The 6723-nt window shown below is 37.4% G+C and overlaps 1 pseudogene; it reads left to right on the forward strand.

Moving 5' to 3' along the window:
• Positions 1–466: 466 nt before the first annotated feature.
• Positions 467–5028, forward strand: LOC109374049 (putative olfactory receptor 10D4; annotated as a pseudogene).
• The last annotated feature ends 1695 nt before the right edge of the window (positions 5029–6723 follow it).

The raw sequence follows: 6723 nt of genomic DNA on the forward strand, positions 1-6723 counted from the left end.
ATTTTGGGTGATTTTTACTTTTCTTCATTATATTTTGTGGTGTTACTTTCATGATTTCGCAATGAGATTGTATATTTTTTTAAAGATATTTTTAAGAGAAAAAAAATAAAAAGGACAGCCTAGTACGGAATCAAGGCAGGCTGAGTAACTGAATCAGGAAGTTTTAAGGAAAAAAAAAAATCCAGAGCAATTACTTTGGGGGAAAAACTGCACAGTCATTTATAAGCCCAATGGTGTATCACACTATGTATTATATTTTTTATAAATTACGCCTGAACTAATATGTAGTAAAACGTTGTAATCCTCATTTGTTACTATATTTTCATCCTCATTTGTTGCTATCCTCTGTTGCTTTTAATCTCCTGGGTGTTTCCAGAATATATCTATGTGGGGGCCTTACCTGATTACTAGAATTGAAGTATGATTCTCAGTGTAAATTCAGGTATAGAAACTTGAAAAACGAAAAATGAAGTTTTCATATGATGTCATCAGGTTCGGCTAAAGTATGGCATTAGTCCACACACATTCTCAGGAACATTTATCTGACTTAGTGACTTTTCTCTATTTTTCCTGACCAAGTATTTCAAATTGCAGTCCTAAATTCTTCCTTATTTGCACCTGAATGTATTTTTGTTTCCACCAATAGCTAAAATTATCTCTTTATATTCCCCCTCTCCCACATACATTTAAATACAATGTTTCTTAAAACCCTCTTAAAGTTTCTTAAAGCTCCTAATATAGATAACCATAATCTTTAAAATGACTAACTGACCCTGAGTAATCATTGCTTTCTGTCTCTCAAGCTTTATCTCATAATTCTTTTCCTCCCTTTCATCATTTCTGCAAAAGTGCGGTTCCTTTCCAAAGCCTTTGCATATGTTACTGCCCCTGCCTACAATGGTTTTTGCTCCCGATTTCCCTGTGCATTTACTCACTCTTTTGATCTCAGCTAGGATAACTTTTTCTCAGGAAAATCCTCCCCACCCCTCAAGAAACACCGTCTAGCCATACAAATTATTATGTGTATGCATATTTACTGACATGAATGAGGACATGAGTGAACCACTTATGATAAAAATACTTTCCCATTAAAACTTTTCAATCATTTGAACTTTTCTTTCTAGCATTTATCATACTAAATAATTATAATTTATAATGTGGCAGTGGGCCCTAGACAAAGGCTTTCCCAGAGTATGTGGTCACTAAGGATTTTGCGCGGGCTTCAGACAAAGACATTCCTAGACTATGTGGTCAGCAAGACCTCCGTGTTTAATATTTCAAAATTCCTACCTCACCCAGGAGCCAGTCAGGGGCTGGCACAATGACCACATGTTCTAATAAATCTTAGCTGCCAACCTGGAAACTTCAGGGTATATAACCCTGAGTCCCGCCTGAATCAGGGCTCAGCCTCTGGATGTGAATCCGCTGAACCAGTGCCGGCATTAGTAAAGGTTGCTTCCCACGCCTTGATGTCCTGTCTCTTTGTTTGGGTTCCTCGCAACATAATGTATGATTATTTGATTAATGCCTTTCTTCTTTTACCAAGCTCTTCATGGGCAGAGATTAAAGCTAATTCCTGCTTACCAGAACATAGCAATTTTGGCACATCACAGCATCGCTAATAAATTTTTGTAGAATGAATAAATGACTTCATTGAAACCTTTCATTTGTTCGCATTACTTTCTCTTCTCTTGTCAACTCTTTCCTGTCTTTACTTAGCTTCTTGTCCAGTTTATATTTTTTTACTATTATAATTTATTGACTATTATTATAACTAGTTCCAAATTATTCAAATCCTGCCCTCTGCCATGACTCACTGCCCAGTCTTCAGTGAACCCACCTGCCTGCCCCATTCTTGCACCTATCCTGATAGGCTTTCTTAGAGAAAAATCACAAACCAGGCAGTTTAGCAGAACTATAAATTCATGATTGCCTGCCTCAGATGTTTGCTAGCAATCCTATTACTTTTCTTTATTGGGATTGTTTTTGTTTTTTTCAATTAAAGTTTATTGGGGTGACAATGTTAGTAAAGTGACATAGGTTTCAGGTGTACAATTCTGTACTACATCATCTATATATCACATTGTTTGCTCACCACCCAGAGTCAGCTCTTTTTCCATCACCATATATTTGATCCCTTTTACCCTCATCTACCACCTTCCTCCCCCTTGACCCTCTGGTAACCATTAAACTACTGTGCTGATGAGTTTTTATTTGTTTGTCTTGTTCCTTTGTTCGTTTCAGTTTTATATCCCACATTATCAGTGAAATCATATGGTTCTCGACTTTTTCTGTCTGACTTATCTCGGATTGCTTTCATACTCCATTGGGATGACTGTTGATATGGGGTTGGGACCTAAGACTTGTAGTCAAGTCCTGGTTTTTAAAGCATAAAGAATAAAACAGGATTCACCAGCAAACTGAGAATGAAAAGATCAGCAAGATCTCAGTGATCCTTATCACAGGGTTCTCTGGTAAGTTGAGTGGAAAATGTGGCTTAAACGGAGTCCAAGTAGAGGCTCTGCCTCTTCCTGGCTGAATTGGAGACAGAGGTCTCTAACACAGGAACTGTCTGATTTACCCATCCAGTCACAGAAGGGAAAGCTGAAACAAGGAGAGAAAAGGGGGAACAGCTTTCTTCTCCCACTGTTGCTCCTAACTCTTCACCCTTTCTCTGTCCCATGTTGAAAACCTAGATCAAGTACACTATTCTATCATTTAGTTTTTGTATTTCCTTTACTATTAAGTACAGTTTGCATGCATTGCAAGTCTCTTTGAACAAATGGTAGTCTTTAATAAATTAAATCTCCTGAATTGTGAAATGCTTTTTTTTGTATATATATATATATATATATGCACAAGGCATTTAACAGATGCCAAGTGGTATAAGATAGATACTTTAAATGATAGCTTAAAATTATTTTTGGCCTTTCAGTATGTTTTTTTCCCCTTTTTCCTGGCAATAGGCCTTTGCCCTACCCTTTGGAGAACTGCCTATCTCCATTTCACTGCACACCGTGACCCAACCAAGGAAATCAGATTTGAATCTGGAGCTGAGGCACACAGAAGCAAAGGCAGCTGAGGCTGAATCATCTTATGGCTGAAACATCTTATGGCAGTGCCCTGAGGCTGCTCCATAAATTCTTACTAATGAGGCCCCTGTAGCTGCCCTAATTCCCACCTTTCCATAGGCTTAGTTTTTTATCGATTTATTTAATTCTCTGTGCTACCCCAATCACTATTGCTTGTAATAAGTAAATTCTATTGGTTTAGTATAGTAAAATAATATAATTTATTTATTAAAACAACACATACACATGAAAAATAATAAATATATAAATGTACATATATGAGTGAAATATGTGTCAAATTATTTTTAAGTTATTCCATTGAAATATATTTTACAAAGGAAATCATAAAGATTTAAACTTTAAGCAGTTTCCTCCTTTCTCTACCTTCCCCCCACCTCTCTCTCTCTCTCTCTCTCTCTCTCTCTCTCTCTCTCTCTCTCTCCCTCCTTATCTCTTTTCTAAAGTCCAATTATACCAAGTAGTTAACTGCTCTCTTTCTCAATAAGTTCCCTGACTTGGGGAATTAATACCTAAAGGAAGACCAAGGTTATTTAAAAATATCCTGTGTTTGGGAATTATTGCAGCTCCTGGAATCAGAGAGGAACTGCAATATGTCAGGCTTCTTGATGAGATTATAGTGGGGACATCTGTAAATAGAAACTGCACTGCAGAGTGATATGCAGTATGGAAGAAGCAAGCAGATCAAGACAATTCTATCAGGCAACACTACTCTGTAAATATCTAGATCATTTTCTCCTTTTCCATTTTGCTAATTTAAACACAGCTAATTTAAATACATATTAAATTTAACCATAGGCCGGTCGAGTGGCTCAGTTGGTTAAGAGCTCGCTCAAGAGTTTGAGCTCTGAGCAACAGCAGTTCGATGCCCGGCCTGAGCTGAGCAGCCGCTGAGCTGCCGACAGGTGGCAGGATGGCTCAGCTTAAAAAAAAAAAAAAAAAAAAAAAGGATGTATAAATTTAACCACAAATTTATTTTCACAGACATCCAAGAGTTGATTCTTCCATAAAATTGAGAAATCACACAATAGTGACTGAATTTATGCTTCTGGGAATCCCTGAGAGAGAGGGCCTAGAAACCATCTGCTTTTTCCTGTTCTTATCATTATATTTACGTACTTTACTGGAAAATGTGCTCATCCTTGTAGCCATCTTCTCCTCCTAGAGGCTTCACACTCCTGTGCATTTTTTCTTGGGAAACCTCTCCATGTTTGACATGGGTTTCCCTTCAACAACTGTTCCCAAGATACCTTTCAGGGCATAGTCAAGGTATCTCTTTTTCAGGGTTGTACTGCCCAACTCTTCTTCTACCATTTCCTGGGCTGTACTGAATGTTTCCTGTACACAGTGATGGTCTATGACTGCTTTGTTGCCACATGTTACCTTCTGAGATACATGGTCATCATGAACCACAGGGTCTGTTCCATCTTAGCCATAGGGACCTAGATGGCTGGCTGTGCCCATGCCATTTTTCTGACCTCCCTTACTTTCCAGTTATCCTACTGTGGCTCTAATGAGGTGGATTATTACTTTTGTGACATACCTGCAGTCTTACCTCTAGCCTGTGGAGATACATCTGTGGCCCACAGGATAGGTTTAACAAATGTTGGTCTTTTGTCTCACGATTGCTTTTTTCTCATCCTTATTTCCTATACTCATATTGGGATTTCCATATCAAAAATTTGCTCAGCAAATGGCAGACAAAAAGCATTCTCCACCTGCAGTGCATACATCACTACAACTTTCTGTGCTTATGGGCCAGTAATCATCATCTATCTACAGCTCAATCTATTTCCTTGTTTGGTGCTTTAATTCAAACATTGAATAATCTTGTAACCCCATGCTGAATCCACTGATCTATAGCCTGAGGATTAAGGATGTAAAATCAGTCCTGAGGAATGTATTTCCCAAGAGACGCTTAACTCTGGGGAATAAATGAGACTCTAGAGATTTGCTGGATAAAATTTGATCTCCGTTTCTTAGGACAAATTCTCATCTGTAGCTTCCAAGGCATGTTAAAATTAATTATATTCTGGACATCACTAAGTTTAAAAATATATGTTGGTATTCATATTTCCCTATGTTTTAAAATGAAAGATAAGTAATAGAGTCACTTAACAGACTTTGAACTGATTTGTATGCTATGCGGATTCTCTCCCAACATGATCATCTTCCCTAAAATATTACTTAGTTCTTTTAATCTTTTTTTTTAAAGATTTTATTGGGAGAATTGGGGAAGGGAAACAGTGTTGGGGAATTGGGGAAGGGGAACAGCCAAGTTGTTGTCCTTCAGTCTTAATTGTGGAGGGCGCAGCTAGCTCAGCTCCAAGTCCAGTTGCCATCTGGTAGCCTGTCAGCTGCTTGCAGCTGCTCAGCTCAAGGTGCCGTGTTCAATGTTAGTTGTGGGTGAGCATAGCCCACCCTCCCATGCGGGACTCAAACCAGCAACCTTGTTGTTAGGAGCACGTGCTCTCACCAGCTGAGCCATCCTGCCACCTGTTGGCAGGTCAACAGCAGGTCAGCTCGGGCGCAGCTCACTGGCCCATGTGGGAATTGAACCAGGGACCCTGTTGCTCAGAGCTCGCTCTGCCGGCCCAGTTCTTTAAATCTTTGAAAGAGTTAAAAGAACATATTTTTCTTTCTTACAATCTGTTAGAAGTACGTGTGTGTGTGTGTGTGTGTGTGTGTGTGTACAAAATCTAGAGAGAAGAGAAAATGGAAAATAAAATTCAAGAAATCTCAACTTAATACAGAACATCAGAACTCAATACCCTTTCTTTTTGCAGAGCATAACCTTCAATTTTCTGTCAGTCAACACCAAAACGCAGACTAACATATGTAGTGTTTAAGGTAATATCTGTCTACTGTGATTTTAAGATTTTTCTAGTGTATAGATTTTTTTGGATCCAGATAGCCTTTATGCATTATTGGACCCCTGAATGGCCATGATCTTGAATAATCTCTCATTAGCTCCTGAAAGAATCAGCTTTAGTTTTGTAAAAGATAGTAAAAAACAAACAAATAAAAACTCAACTTTATATATGTTATAACATTTTTTTTTCCAAAACATGGAACATTGATTTACCTCTGTTATAGAAAGCCCACGTTAGAATTGTCATTTAAATTCAGATAGCAATAATATATTTGCCTCTCCATGGAAAAGAATAAATTTCCTCCTTTCTCATAGTAAGATCTGTATAACTAGTTTGATTCCTCTATTCTCTGTGTTCCATAATGCTAAGAAAAATAATACATAAATTTTACTTATTGAAACTAATATGTTATATTTTATAATTAACATAGTCTCATCTTTTCCTAATTTTGTTTTCCTTTTATGTTTATATTTTACTTACCAGTTGTTTATGGCTTTTCTTGTAAGCCACCTTAAGTCTCTTTTGGAAAGAATCAGAGAATAAATAACGCACTAAACCAAAACAAAACAAGAAGCTGTATTTTTGAAGTGAAATTGCATTTTTCATAATGGAATGATTATTATCTTTCTTTTCTTGCCTTCAGTTCTTGTCTATGAACACAGGTGATTGAAAATAAGTTCTCCAAGTAGAAATTATAAGCATCACACATGTGTGGAGTGATCTATTAAAAATACTGAATGAGCTCCAGTGACAGGAGATGC

The sequence above is a fragment of the Hipposideros armiger genome, unplaced genomic scaffold, assembly GCF_001890085.2.
Source record: "Hipposideros armiger isolate ML-2016 unplaced genomic scaffold, ASM189008v1 scaffold_781, whole genome shotgun sequence".
Taxonomy (NCBI): domain Eukaryota; kingdom Metazoa; phylum Chordata; class Mammalia; order Chiroptera; family Hipposideridae; genus Hipposideros; species Hipposideros armiger.